The following is a 14,723-nucleotide window of genomic DNA, read 5'->3' as shown; positions in this document are numbered from 1 at the left end:
CCCAAACCCAGTATCATCTGTGCTGGCGAGAAAATTCGTAACATCAGCAGATTTTTTCGTGAGGAAAGGTCATTCAAGACGAGCAATTTTAGTTGCTTTTGCAGAAACTAGCAACGTTTCATTGCCACTATCCTTCCTCGCTAACAATTGTACGAAAAGGGATTTCTGGCTTATACGTCTTAGCAGTAAAGAAAGCATTTAGGCTGTTTCCTCTGATATTCAGTATATCCCTGGCAAGTGAGCCAGGATTTAAAACCTTAGAGAAGTTAACGAACTTTGCCTTCACTCTAATGGCACTTTTTAGACAAGAACAAAGTTCTTCAAATCAAATAAAAGATAAATTGGTTAATTTATTAACGAATGAGTTCGAGATTTCTCTCATCACGAGCACCGGACTGGGCCATACCCTAGGAGGTGAGGAGGAAATCACCGACCAAACACACGATGTATTGCCTTTTGCAGATTTACTGGCACAGTTTGTTTCGACAACATGTCATCGTAATCGTTCTTCCGTGTTATCAGGATTTGGGCACTTCTTGCGCGAGAGGCAGCATTTTTGAGAGAAGTAAATTGGCGGCACACGGTGAATACTTTCTCGTAAAAAAGCAACGATGCTATTTATTTGTTTTTTCAGGACGTGGAAACAACACCACTGCATAGGAACCCACTTGAGGTGGCCTTTGTCATGACCTGCTTACAGACACCAGAGAGCGAGCCAGAGCCAACCCAACACGTGTCCGGACGAATGACGTAGCGCCATAGGACTCGGCCTTGACGGCTACACTGGCGGTTTAACGTGTTTTTGCCAATAAGTGTCGTCCAAGAGTTCCGTGTGGTGACGCTTTAGCTCTTCTTCATGCCTGACACCAGTCTCCTACAAGCTACCACAGAGTCCACAACAAGCGCCAAAAGCAGAAGCCTAGTGATCCTCGCCAGCCGCGCTGACGCCGCAACAGAACAAAGCGACAACAATCCATGCAGACCGTACAATCGAATGCAATAACCAATCCAATCGATTGCGCAAGAATCACAGTTCACGAACACACTGCACAAATCCGACTTCGACAGGTATAAACAATGACGCAGATTGACACCCGGGAAGATGCACCACCCGCAAAGAAAGCTCTCTGCAACGTATTTGCTAAGCACTACGAGGGGAATGATAGCGGAATCATGGAGAAAATTGTTCAGCAATGGTGGCCATAGCAGCGACATATGCGACTAGTTGACAACCACACATACAGAATACATTATCTACAATCCCAGGTGTCAGCGCCAAGACTAACTGCCAAGAGGACATCACGTGACTGAAACAGCGTGTACGGCTAAAGATCGTACTAAGACTACTGGTGACTCAAGCAGAACGGCAGAAGCTGTAGGCACAACCACCGGCCACTCACTGGACACTGCGCAAAGGTAGCAAGGTGAAGGAGGCGTCGTGCACCGAGTGGCAATTGTGGTCGTCGGGGCAGCGTCATGAGCTTCTTCGCACCACCTGATTCCACCGACACGGTGAGTTCATTTTTAACCCCTTATTTTGTGATGCCAGCTGAAATTTTACTTACCACTTCAAAAAGAGATCCTCAGTTCACGCCTTTGGATGAAGAAGGATTCAGGAAGTACGCTGTAACGCGAAGACTAGCAAACACTACACTTTGGCGTTACTGTGCATATACCGAATATTTTCTGAACCTAGCCACTGAGTGTCATTGTTAATGTCCTCTTTAATTTCGTATATACAGCATCATGAACATTGTGCAAGCAAAGGAAGAGGCCGTTTGTTTTTCAAGAAAGTTTCGCGTCGGTAATACATGCAGCAAAAAGCACAGAAATGTGAGGGAGAGTGGGTTTCACGACATGGTAACGAAAGGGGCTGCCATTTTGCGATAATTCGTTCGGTGGTGTGTTTGTCATGGGAAAAATCGATACAGGCATATAAAGTACTATGAATTCAAATAATTGCCACAAGGTTGCCCGAATAGATATAAATACGTGAGAAAACGAATTACCTGTAAACTAAATTATTTGAAAATTGGGTAACTCTGCTTGCTTGATTCAGTGTGCAACGATTCATGCCCTGGTCTCGGCAGTAATGTAGGCCTGTTAATGTAGTAATGTAGATTTAGTGATGTACATTTCAATTTTTGGTTGAACTGTTTCGTAGTTACCACGAAAATAGCACGACAAGCTTAGACGAGCACCACGGCACAAGCTGTACTCTTGGGTACTCAAGGCGGGCCCGTCTACATCTCTGTGCCCATAGATTGCGCTGTCAGGAAGAGGGAAATTGGCGCTACTGGACTGACACAAACTGTAGCGAGATAGATTGACGGTGTTTTTTTTTTTAGGCCATGAAGCCACTACCATACCTGAGCAACGCACTCATGGTGACTGAAACGAGACATGGCATTCGCTTCACGTACACGGACGACTCGACCCTGGCGTCCACAGCGGCAGTTTTCGTGTTCTTCATTCTGGCAGCAGTTCGTCTTCAAGGCCGACTCTGTCGCGGCGCTCCTGCCATTCCTCATGCCGGCAGCCTCGGTAACGCGACTGCACATCAAGGCACATAACCAGAAGCACTAAAACCCTCAATGCCTCGCCAACACTGCAAGACAGACAGCAGAACTATAGACAGACACAGCGGCGTTGGATGGTACGCAAAATACTCCGCAGCACCTTGACGGCAGTACTCTGGGCAATGTGGCTGCATCCTCCCCGCGCAGCATGGCATTCCACTGGACAATTCCCATTCGGCACGGTGAGTTGACACGCTGCCCGCTGATTTGTGAAGCACGAGCTGAAAGGTTATAGCAATTTTCGCAATGACAGTGCCGATTGCTCGGAGGGGCGTCATGAAGTCAATTCGAAGACCATCAACGCCACTGTTCATCCTTAAACATTAACACTCGGTCAGCCCATCTGCGTTGTATCCTTCGTCATTAGCCTTCATAATGAGGGATGACGCAGTGTGTGGATTTTGAAACCAGGTAAATGTTAATTCAGGATCGTTTTTTTATTGAAAGGAACCTTTTGAGGCCCCTTTGGATGTTTTAGTAGTAACATGATGATCAGCCCTTTTTCCGCAGTTATTGATGCGTAGAGAGTTGAGGTTGCTGCAAGTTACAGGTGGGATTAGCCTTGCGAATTCTGCTGTGAATTGCTCCACAGTAGCGACACTTAGAAGAAGCTCAAGGGCCATTTATTTCTAAATAGATGCTGATTTTTCAGCTTACGTTGCATACAGGTTGGGGATTTCCCACCTGTTCCAGATAGAAGATTCTCTGCCCTTACTCCTGTTCTAGATAGAAGATTCTCTGCCTTTACTCCTGTGCGCCCTTCCCCACAGGAGTACTTTGTGCATTGGCGGAAAAAGTGTAGGCTTCATGTTGCGCATCAAGGTCTCCTTGTTTTATCGCATTTTGCGAGAAAGCGAAAGGAAAAAGCTATTTGTTATATTTGAATATCGCCGTAATGCGCTTGGCTGATGCTCTCTGCTGTGCTTTTCATTGACATAAGAGTGCCTTGGCATACTATCTTTGCGGCGAACGCCTACATAGTATGAATGCTGCTTATGTTTTGCCCGTTAGATGTCCGTTGGTTGGCTACTGTGATTGATTGGCTAGGTGCCTCAAAGAGAATTTACTCCTAGTAGGTTGTTTGATGAAATTTTCGTCTCACTTACTGCTACTTAGTGTTAGGGCGAGGAACGCATGCTCACGCGGTCATATAGAACGCCGCAAGTCTGTACGAAACTGATTTTTTTTTTACAGGTTAGTACGTACAAAGCACTCACGAGTGGCCCGCTGGCGTTGAAGTCTGCCGTGGTCATCGTGCGCCGGTACTGATGGGCGCCTGTCCACCGCGAACGTTTCTTCAGACGTCGAGGTAGAAGATAAGCCCAGCGTCACCACGACATTGCACCCCGCGTAAGCAGACTTTCTCTCGGTGCTTACGGTGGCATTCCTTCTGTTCTTTATGCTGATGGCCATGTTGTGCGTCTTTCGGACTATTCGTGTGGCGGCGCTGCTGATCTTCCTCATGCTGGTGCCGTGTAATAATGCGGACACCTCACACTCCCCGCACGCACAAGGAAAGCAGCAGCAAGGTACCTTGCACCAAAAAATCTTCTTCGACACAGTCACTTTACAAAATGACTACAACAAGCAGCACACAACCATAAGCACAAGGCCAACAGATAATTCTGCCAGCGCCATCAAATGCGCGAACCAGTCACAAAAATAACCTATAGCTATGATCACAAAGAGCAGCGTTTCATGAGCGACAGTCACAAAAACATGCCTTCGCCAAAGCCTCATACGCAACCAGCACCGTGAGAGACAACAGTGTTAACACCAGGGACGTTTACACTCGATACACCCGTCAGCAAAATCACCGCTGCATGTAACACCGCACTCAGTCGGAACTGCCCAATTCGACAGCCCTCCAGCTGCATACCGCGCCAGTACATCACATCCATTGAGGAATCACATGAAACGACTACACCACCGTTACAAGAACTGCATCTAACTCGGCGCAGAACGAAGACACGTGGCACGCGAAGTATGTACTTTCAGCGCAGCCAGGCCGACGAAGAAAACGTTTTGCACGGTGGACAGACTTCGCTGTGGCCTCGTCCATTCGTCACCACGGCGTGAGATTAAGGAAGACCAAGATAGCGACGTGCAACTGGTGAGCTCCTGTGCTTTCTTGCTTACTAGCCAATTGCGAGCTGACAGTTTATGTACTAAAATGCAGCTTTCGAGCTGCTTAAAAAGATTAACCCCAGAAAGCGGTCTGCGTGAGGCGACTGTAGTCGGGGAGAGACAGGTTCCTCAGCTGCTGACAGTGAGAAAGATTCCTCTATATGAATTTTTTTCATGGTCGCATACATATACCGCAATAAGGGCTATTAGAAATGAAGAGGCTAATTGAAACTGTGAAGGTATAGCTGCGCTGTAAATTATATAGATGTAAGCCTTTCATCTCAGGTCAATTCACTGTCAGGTCAACCAGTAATAGTAAAGAATATTAAAAAATTGTGATCTTGAGGCGCTACAGGAAGTCACTGTATTTCGTTAACTCTCCTTAACCTCCGTAGCTTAGGTGGCTTAGGGGTTAGTGAAGAAATTTAAGTAGAACTTGACATGATTCAGTGCTATTATTCACTGCATGAGGAGAAAGGGGCCGTACGTTTGAGAAAGTCTTATGGAAGAGCACTGAGCTAAGAGGTTAATTTTTAGAGAGCTGACATTACTGCACTGAAAACTCCAATGATTATTCTCTGTGAAAATTGTTTCCGGCCCTTTTTGGCCGTGTTGACTTTTGTCTTCCGTCAGCAAAAAACGCATTTATCGGCGAGAAAACTGTATTTCTCCTTGCCGCCAGTTGATTAGTAGTGGATGTCCTTACTAAAAAGGAATGGTTTCCAATGCTTTGAAGTGAATGGTGCCAGAAAATCAATGTCTACGCTTGCAGCTTAAATGCGAAATCAGCCGGTGGTGACACCACTTGAATTTCGTTTTTTCGGATTCTTTATTTTTAAAAGTTTTTGAAAAGTAGTCTGTTATTAGAATGCTGTACCCTACTGATAGAGGTCATCTTATCCTTGTTCTCAGTGTCATTCATTCTGTGGCATTCTGACCTATGTGGTCCGGTGATTTCCGCCTACTGCACTTGCTGCAAAGCGGGTTTAATCTGCGCAACAGTCCGCCATGTTCAGCCTAGTGCTGATCATGGATTTGACTCCCAGGGATATTGAGATTGCTACTCATTTCAACCAAAAACATCAATAATTAATTGAGATTCCATCGCGCTCTTTTGGAGCAATCTTTGAAGATTAGGGACGCATTAATTGCTGAAAAATGTACAGTATGTCTGATGCTCTAGTGAGCATTGCTTATGGTTTAGGTTTCTGAGATTTAAGCCTTTCATCTGAGGTCGTTTCACTGAGTAGAAGGCTATAAATGGATAGCTACCAAAATCTAATGACTACAAGCATGTTCAAGCAGGGTAGCAACAGTCGACCACCTGTCCGACTAGCGCCAGCGCTACCGCTTTTTCCTCTGTCACCAAAGTAGCATGTAGTTTCAATTAATGATCTGTAGTACAGAGTAGCTGTTACTAGTAAGAGCGGAGAGGAAACATTTCTCCGACCTCTGTTGATGCCGAATGTCTTGATGCCGCAAGTAACTTGAGAGGCTTGCCATTTCTAAGTCACACTGCATTACAGGACACTCCACAGCGGAGCTGGTCGCGTAGCTTCGAATGTAGAGGGCTGGACAGCCACCGCCGCATATCAAATGGCAGAGTGCATACGCGACATGTAATTGGATTGGAAAGCATCTGCTGTAAATTTATATTTCATGAGTTATCTGTTAGCTTAAATAAATTCTGCATAATTTTCCTATCAATTAAAATAAAACTTCCTTCATTTGTCAGAAAGATGGTTCGCTTCAGGGATAAGGTTTACTGCTGCTACCCGTTTTTCTGATATTGTTTCAAACTTTGGGCCGGAGATAATAGATGTTTGGTGCGTGGACAGTTTGAATGGTAAACCTACCACACGGGTGCTCCAAACTTGGGAGCCCTAATTAAAGAATATTCTGGGATGAAAGGCATGCCGTATTCTGGGACACCGGGTTAGTTTAAAAATCCTGGGTGTTCGTCAACGAAAAATGACATCCGGCAGCCCCCGCCACCTTTGAATATCGCCTGTACGCAGCGGTGCCACTGCAGATGGACTTGGGCTCTTCAGATGAAATAAAACCACTAAGCCACTGCTGCGGACCGCAGAAGTGTTTTGTGAGCATTATAAATCACGTGAGAGTCATCAACAGTTGGATACAGAGCAGTAGTGGAGCACAGTATTTTTTGCTCATATACTTGATAAGCTTCCCTAGAAAGTACGAGACTTTACGAGTTAATAAGCCTCGTTCACAGCGCAAGGCAGTAGAGGCAGTGGGTCGTACGTAGTGCATTCTTCTCGCAGCCTGAAATTAGCATTATGACATTTAATATTGGAAGATTACGATGAGTGGCACAGCGTTATTGCAGAATATTTTGCAAGTTATCGCTTCTGTGCAGGACAGAGGCCAGCCGCTTGATACCTCGCAAAGCGGCCATGCTGCCTCTTCCTGGAGACCAGAGTCCTGGCAGGGACTTTCGCGCGTTTCGTTCCGCTGCTGATTTGCCAGCTCTACAAACTTCTGCCATTCTGGGTCAGCGTGCTTCAAAGTGGCGCTTCTATTCCTCATGTAGAGGGCAGTCATCGAGCGCCCGGTGCGAAGCTCATCGGCATCAATACAGTTCTTCTTGAGAGCGTCGGCTGCACCGCATGGAACACATGGCCCTAACCAAAACAAGCACAACTGGCGACAAGGCAGCAGCATAGAAACGTCCAGTAAAATCACAAATCACACCAGGGCGACCACAACACGAAAGCAGCGGGACACTACCACAACGGGGCACTACCGCAGGCAGCCCGGTGCATGCATCCAGGATGGCACACGGCAAGCCGAAGCGAGACATTGCAGATGACGTGGAACGGAAGTGGTAAACGAAGCAGTGCCAAAATGGGTTGGCTCCCGCCACGACTCAATACCGGTGAGCATAGTGCGGGTTCAACGTTATTGCAGAGGCGGGAAGTAGAAAATAGTGACTTTGTCGGCAAACGTTACGTTGAGGGTCGCTTTACGCGATTGCAATCAGTCGCTGTAATTGAACTGCACTCGCGGGACGTGATAGCGAAGAAATTTTATATGGGAGGATGCAGGGAAAGGTAGGTTTCGTGGTGGATATTATTCATGGAGGGGATTGCTTGTGCAGTCTGCTGAGGCTTGGTATGCATCCTCAGAAACCTTAGCCTCTCTAAAGAGCAATGCCATCGCGCCCTTTGGAGCGCTATATATGCTAGGGAGCCCCGCTAAACAGCTTAGAAGCAAACCCTTTTGTCTGTATACTCTTGAGGGGTGCTATACATACTACAGAGAATGGATAGGTCGAGAAGCTCTCGATTTTCAGCGCTGCTATTTCATGGATGCCTGTTAAGCTCAGATCAATTTCAAGTCTCAAAAGTCGCGGTGGCTCAGTGGTTATGGCGCTCGGTTTCTGACTAAAGACGCAGGTTCGACAACTGCCGCAGCGGTCGCATTTCGATGGAGGCGGAATATTGAGTCTCGTATACTGTGCGACGTCCGTGCGCGTTAAAGAAGCCCGGGTGGTCAGAATATTCCCGAGCCCTCCACTACGGCGTCCCACATAGCCTGACGTGCTTTGAAACTTTATATTCCATGAAATCAAACTAAAAACCCATTTCACTTCTACTAGTTTTATAATGACAAAGGGAGTATCAGCGGCCCATTCAGTGCTAATACAGCGTTATTTCACTTCTATCGTAGTTTTTTTTTTGGACTGGAAACGGATTAGTTCTGTCACGCTTCATATTCATTTTTTGTGAACATCATTTATTACACTTGACAGTAGAGACAGCGCTATATGACTAGAATGCTTTTGACTGGTTTCTCTTTTAGAGAGTGGTGTCGAGGCTCTTCCGCTAGGGTTGGTTGATGGGTTGGTTGGTTCCTTTTTACAGGTTCTTTAGTGATGCGTTTGTGCTCCTTTTAACTTGGCCTAAAGAAGAGGTTATATTTTAGGTAACTAATATCTACAAAAAAATAATGCGTTCAACATGGAATCAACTAGTGCAGTAAGCAAACTTGTTGCTGCGTACAACGCCTGACTGTATATGCCAAATGTTCAGCATGGTCTTGCTCAGCATGCCGAGCATTTTCTACATAAGTTTTGTGTCACGATTCCTTTCTTGAACTTCTTTAAGGAAGTAACTTGGCTCGTTCACAAAAGCGGAATTCAGAGAGACGAGCGGTCACAGTGGTGAAATTGCGATGAGCACAGACGCTCCGCACTGCTTAATCATAATGTTGAAACAGGAGCGCGAAAACGCAGTTGCTGCTTTACAGCATAAGTAAGCATTTTTATTCCTTGAAGCACGGATGCAGTTATGCTCCAGTGACATGATTGCAGGAAAGCGATTGACCACGCTGATCACATTAATTCTGGCTATGCATAATCTCATTGCATTCATTCAAGGCTCAGATAACTAAGACCATGAAAACTGCTGAAATATTTATTTCTGAACATGCAGGACAAGTTTCTGTTGAAACATCCCGCTGAAAATATTGGCTAAAAGGTTAGAATATTTATCTTTTCTTAGCAAACATACCACGCGAATTTAAAATATATTGATAACTGCATTGAAATAACTAATAAAATCTATTGATAACCTCTTGATAACTGATTCTTTCTTCCTGTAACCTAAATGGCTGAAAGCGGACCTTCATTATATCGGTGAGCATATTTTGGCGCTCTCATGCGTTTACCTGTCTTCTGTGTCCAAGTGTGCTCATCTACAACCAAGAGATTAATTTCCCATGTGCGGTTCGTGGCATTCAAAGTCCCGTAGGTGGACGCATGCTATTAGGCTGACCGAAGGGATGAACTCCTAATTTCAACTATGCTGAGTTTGTTGACGCCCAGTGACGCATATAGCATTGCACAAAGGCGCGTTTTGAGCTCTACCTCCGCCAAAGCGCGTCCACTGCTGCTGGGAGTGAATCCCACTACTTGGGGCGGGAAGAACACCCAGGCAGCAAGAGCATCGGCCCATTGTTGGAGATGTATTGGCAGAGACCAGTCCTACAAAGGACCAGGCTTTGGCGATATATTACCGATGTTAGGCTGATGCCCTGTGCTACTAGGGCAGTGGCGCCTGGTCAACATAAAGCGTACTGAAATGGGGCGGCGCTTCGTTTTTGCAGCTCTATAGATCACCTGTGGTGAGGCCTGCAGACTCAGCTGCGGACGGACCTTTGCCAAGCCGTCCGTGTCTATTTCTTGACATCTCCAGAGTGCAAAGTGACTGATGGTCGGTGGACTTATCGGCACTTCTGTTCTTCCTGTTGGCGGCTGTCCGCGCCCCTGGCCGTTCCCCCAAGGCGGCACTGGTGCTGTTCCTCATGCCACTGGTGGCCTCCAGCCTTGCTGCCTGCACCGACACTCACAGCAAGCACGCACATCTGGGAAACTGACCCAACACCTGACAACGCATAATACACACAGTGTTCATATACACAGTGTCCACAACAATACAAGCAGTACAAGTAAAGAAACAGCCGAGCCAAAGAGGAAGTGCATCCGAGGAAATAAAGGAACAGGTTTCATCGTATCAGGATCCACAACCATGTTAAACTTCACCCTGGGACACAACGGCGACCACAGCAAACAGCTAAAAGTACAGGCTGCGCAAACACCGACACAATCACACCACCTGATGTTAAACATAATAGCAGCAGAATGATTATAAAGACAGCAAACACAGCATTAGGGATGCCCACGGAACCCTATTGCGCCGACACAAAAGTTCACAAACCTATTTTAAATGTAGGCAAGGATTTCCACCAAAAGAAACAATCCTGCAAAGTTACACATTCCACACTGCGAATGTGACACATACTACACAGTGTACTTAACGTTTCAGAGCTCAACCGCTGGAGTTAAAGTATTTGAGTGGCCCGCGCTCAGTTACTCATATCTTTACCAAGAGAAACGCATCGTAAGACTCACTTCGCAAGATTTTACAGATCATCCTAACCTTTTTCGTTTATCACACAGTACATAATCTTGCCAGGATAAGTAGTGCATCAGTAGCAGTGGGACCTTAAAGAGCATATAGCACTTTTTTTCGCGCTTTCTTGCTGAAAGGCTACCTTGCCACAGACAAGAGGGCTCCGTTGCCATGCACGGTGGGAGGAAACTCCCCGTCCGCTTGCTCTTGGCAAGACCTTGCAATTTGATTTTTTACCTGCTGTTTGTTTTAAACTTGCATATAGTTAGCCATGTAGGAATGCTTTTGTTTTATATTTTCTGTGTTCTGGGATTTTTATATTATAATACGTAGTATATGTGATAATTTCATTCTATTTCATGTATTATGCCAAGATCAACCAGACCTAATGAAACATCGTTTTGTCGCTCTTTGGCCCAAGTCTCTTTTGCACAATAAAACCAAAGCTAGCACAATATGACTTCTCAGCTAGAACTCGAGCGGGAGCCTCAACGATCAACATGGCAGGACTCATCAAAAAATCTTTAAAACTATACTGTTGCGTGGCGACCACTAGGATGATCAACTCATCGAATCGACAACCTCATCACCACGAGCATCTTTATCCCATATGCTCAAGGCTGAAGTGTAGCAATGTCATGCGGCATGGGAGCCAACCCGAGAACAGTGAGCACGCAGAAGGTTGTGTACATCAACCTTTTAATGAACAGCTAAAGGTGTCTGCTCAGAGATCCAATGGGTGCAGCGTTAGTTCGGCGGATACATTGCACCAAGATCCAAAAGACCCTCCCTAGGCTCCCACAGCGGGGATCATATTATTCTTCTTGCTAGTTGCTATTAATGCCATGGTGAGGCGCTGATGCTATTCCTGATGTTCGTGGCATCCAACATACTCCCCGCCCCCCACCCCTTACACCTTACACGCACCCAAACTTCGGAGAGAAGTATGTTAGACGTGAGATACCAAAGCCATGACACTTCACATATTAATGAACACAGAGCAGCTCCAAAGGAAACAGACAACAGCTTGAAACTAAAGCTTTATTGGTATGAGGAGAGCTAAAAATTGGACCACGTAGTGATGCGAAGCAATGGCACCTCAGCACAGACACGAGTAACGTTATACAGAAAACTACACAAACGGCAGGAATACATACAAAACATGAAGGCTACAGGAAGAGAAGCATCACGAACGCCACTGCTGCCCATTTTAAGTCACCGCAGGGAACAACCTTTATACTGAGGTCCTAAAACGCCTAGCTCACAAAACGACCAAAGGCTATGCAAGCTGCACACGTTTATTAACGATCGAAGCTACAGACACGGGCACCACGAAGACCAGTGCTACGATTACGCTACTAGAGGCCAGAACCATTGACACGAAGAAAAAGTTGTGCGCAATGCGGAATGCAACTCTCCTGGTGGCATCAAGGGTCCGCATCTTGAGATCCCACCGGAAAAGAGGGAACGGTGAGTACAACCTCAGCCACATGCACCTCTGAGCCATGACTGCTGACTAGGCCGGTGGGCTAATCCCGGTTTTCAGACGCGTTTCGTGTCATTGGAAGTGGCGCCTGTGATTGTGTGGAGAGCTCCACTACAAATGCGTCACAGTAATGACGTAATTGTAACAATTTTTTTACGGTCGGTTTGAGTGTGTAAGGGCGTCAGGACACTAATTTGAGTTTTTTTTTTTTGCCGCGCAGCCACCTTTCCACAGCAGTGTTCCCCGATGAATAATCAAACCCGTATTTCTTTGTTTGATGTCAGGTCGAAGCAGTACGAGAAACAATGCTTCAGTCTTAGCGGCGTAGGTTAAGACGTTAGCTCTGGGTAAAATCTACGCGACCTAAGGACAATTCAGGTCGGCAGATTCGGCAGCAAGTACATGTGTCAAAGGGCATCATTCGTAATCAACTTTTGGAAAACCCAGATGGCCTCCAGCAGTGCGCAATGCGGAATTATTGCTGCCAACAAGCAGATAAATCATTTTTTTGCAATTTCCTAAATGGAATCGTTGAACGTCAATTCCCTGCAGGTTATCAGACCAAAGTGCTTTCGCCTCCTGAGCTCCCGGACCTCTGCTTGGATTTGTGTGTGCAACAAGCCGGCCGAGGTTCTCTGGCTATCACATATGACATATGGACCAGTTACACAAACTGTGGTCTCTTCTGTGTGTTCCCTCCACGTGGGCTCTCCTCTGCGAGCTATCGGGCACTGCTTCTGTTTCTCATGCCGGCGGAAGTGACCGACATTCCCGCCTCAAGGTCATCCGCACTTCTGCTGTACGCCTGCTCTGCTAGAAGGCGGCCGCCGTGAGACAGACTTTTCCAGAAAGCAGGAACTGCAGATACACAGAGGCACACACGGACGTGACGACCATCGCAGCGACAACCACAACTTCACAGACGACAGCTGCAGTTAGCATCATCATGGACAAAAGCAAAGACAAGCAACACAGACATGACGCCACCCCCATAACAGACACACTCATCGACTGGTGGTAAATTAAGTACAATACTGCATAACATCTGCACAACATCAAAAATCGAGTCAGCTCGCTGAAGACAACTGCTGTGATGCAAGTGCAGTTACGTGAACAAGCCCAGCCGGGAGCTCCATAGCTGGTGGTAGTAAGAGTACTGCGCCATCGAAGACTACATGCGGGAAGCAAGGACGGGCACGAGCGTTGAGTCCCGGCAAACGATGTCCAGGGCACGAGATAGCCGTCACTGTGAGCAAGACTTCGTCGTCATGGCTGCGGCTTTGACAGCGGCGCCATTAGAGGCAGCCCCTTACGGATATCGTCGGGAGTTCAGCAACCGTGAGTTTTTTCTTATTTTCTTGAACGTATAAAGCAGATAGAACAAATCCTGTGAGTTCAGGAGCAGAGAGACCACTAAGAAAAAAAATCTTTATAACCGCAGTTGCCACATAGATCGCAATGTAGGCGCAGCTGTCACGAACTAAGGCCTACGTACCGATTGAAATATTTTGAAGTGACTCAAATCGTATGATTCCGCATTTACAGTGCAGGCGCGTCTGTAGTGGTGGCTATAGCTACAGCAGTCGAACGTTAAAAACGTCGTAAATTCATTCACCAGTAATTGCGTTTTTTCTGAAGCAGCACCAAAAAATGAATGTGGATTATCTCAACTAATCCAGGATGTACAGAGTGAAAGCTGTCAGCGTTCGTTGTGCTCATTGGCGTTGGCGTTGACAACGTTCTGGTCTTGCATGATTTTGAGGAAAGAAGGGGCGCATAGCTGACTCTGTGTCAGTGGATGGCTCAATCGCGCTTTGAGGTACATATGTGGCGGCGGTGAGAGAAGAGAGGTGTAGGTTGCAGCATTATCGCTGACAGCATTGTGGCAGAAAGCGTTGTGTGTGAACGCTGCCGCAGTAGGCCGCAGCGTTCATTAGGTGACCAAACTCTCGCGATCAGCCTTTAACTGCCACCTTCCACGATGGAAGGGTGCGCCCGCTGCCTGTCTGGTGTGCGGAACGCAATCAAAGCAGGTTTTGGTCGTTGAACACCAACGCCACCTACATGAAAGCGTGCTTGAGGTGTGTACTGACCCAGGGAGCAAAGTTGTGCGCCTTTCCTTTCGGGAAAATGAGCTGCATCTACAACGTTGTCAAAGCCAATGAACCCAATGAACGCCGGCGCCTCATACTGCAGGTCGAGATCGTGTCCGTCCATTACATCGTCAACCGGAAGTCATGAGAACGGAAGTGAGTCATACCCACACTTTGGACTTGTTCGATTTGCACCAATATCGATTTCCAGCCTAATTGAACTATGGCAAACGCCATGGTGACCTCCAAATTTGGCCTGGGTCACCCCCAAGATTTGACCTTGGCTGATTGGCACAAATGTCGATCTCGAGCCTAAGTAGGCTATAGCGAACACCATGGTGACCCCCAAATTTGGCCTGGATCAACCCCAAATTTTGACCTTGTTCGATTTGCACCAAAATCGATGTCCAGCCTAATTAGACTACGACGAACACCATGGTGACCCCAAAATTTGGGCCGGGTCACCCCCTAAATTTGACCTCGGCTGATTTGCTCCAAAATC

This window comes from Amblyomma americanum, chromosome 10 (assembly GCF_052857255.1).
Source record: "Amblyomma americanum isolate KBUSLIRL-KWMA chromosome 10, ASM5285725v1, whole genome shotgun sequence".
Taxonomy (NCBI): Eukaryota; Metazoa; Arthropoda; class Arachnida; order Ixodida; family Ixodidae; genus Amblyomma; species Amblyomma americanum.
The sequence above is the reverse complement of the archived record's forward strand: the minus strand, read 5'-3'. Positions refer to the sequence as shown.